A 1,072-nucleotide genomic window follows, 5' to 3' on the forward strand; every position below is an offset into this window, starting at 1 on the left:
TGCCAGACAAACTCACAGCTTTTAAATGTCAAATCAGAATGTACAAAGTGGCTATAAGGTTCACAATTGTAGTGCAGTAAAAAGATTAATATTTACTGTTGAAATGTAGAATACGTTAGCATAAAATTGAAAAGAAAATGATCGATGAGCTTAGGAATGATGAAAGCCATCATTTAACTGGATTTGTGTCATTTCTATACCGGCAAGTCATGATCTAGCTATATCCTTCCCACCCTGTCGGTGTCCACTGAAAAAGCAGCAGCGCCCTCTGCTTTTTGTAAAGAGGAGTGAAAAAAAGCTTACAGCACCTGGTATTCCCAGGCGGTCTCCCATCCAAGTACTGACCAGGCCCGACCCTGCTTAGCTTCCGAGATCAGACGAGATCGGGCGTGTTCAGGGTGGTATGGCCGTAAGCAAATATCGTGCCTACCAAAGGTCCTTTTAAAGATACTATATCACCACGCTTTGCTCTTTCGTCTATACAGGGAGCGCCTGCAGATTGCCAGACACACTCACAGCTTTTAAATGTCAAATCAGAATGTACAAAGTGGCTATAAGGTTCACAATTGTAGTGCAGTAAAAAGATTAATATTTACTGTTGAAATGTAGAATACGTTAGCATAAAATTGAAAAGAAAATGATCGATGAGCTTAGGAATGATGAAAGCCATCATTTAACTGGATTTGTGTCATTTCTATACCGGCAAGTCATGATCTAGCTATATCCTTCCCACCCTGTCGGTGTCCACTGAAAAAGCAGCAGCGCCCTCTGCTTTTTGTAAAGAGGAGTGAAAAAAGCTTACAGCACCTGGTATTCCCAGGCGGTCTCCCATCCAAGTACTGACCAGGCCCGACCCTGCTTAGCTTCCGAGATCAGACGAGATCGGGCGTGTTCAGGGTGGTATGGCCGTAAGCAAATATCGTGCCTACCAAAGGTCCTTTTAAAGATACTATATCACCACGCTTTGCTCTTTCGTCTATACAGGGAGCGCCTGCAGATTGCCAGACAAACTCACAGCTTTTAAATGTCAAATCAGAATGTACAAAGTGGCTATAAGGTTCACAATTGTAGT

At 42.8% G+C, this 1,072-nt stretch overlaps 2 non-coding genes across 2 annotated transcripts; both read right to left on the reverse strand.

The window, feature by feature from the left end:
- Positions 1-296: 296 nt before the first annotated feature.
- On the reverse strand, positions 297-415 carry LOC129114786 (5S ribosomal RNA). The gene has a single exon (XR_008532694.1). It is a non-coding gene; the product is annotated as a 5S ribosomal RNA (ribosomal RNA).
- A 380-nt stretch (positions 416-795) lies between these two features.
- Positions 796-914, reverse strand: LOC129114787 (5S ribosomal RNA). Its single transcript, XR_008532695.1, has one exon. It is a non-coding gene; the product is annotated as a 5S ribosomal RNA (ribosomal RNA).
- Positions 915-1,072: the final 158 nt, after the last annotated feature.

This window comes from Anoplopoma fimbria, unplaced genomic scaffold (genome assembly GCF_027596085.1).
Source record: "Anoplopoma fimbria isolate UVic2021 breed Golden Eagle Sablefish unplaced genomic scaffold, Afim_UVic_2022 Un_contig_6149_pilon_pilon, whole genome shotgun sequence".
NCBI classification, from domain to species: Eukaryota; Metazoa; Chordata; class Actinopteri; order Perciformes; family Anoplopomatidae; genus Anoplopoma; species Anoplopoma fimbria.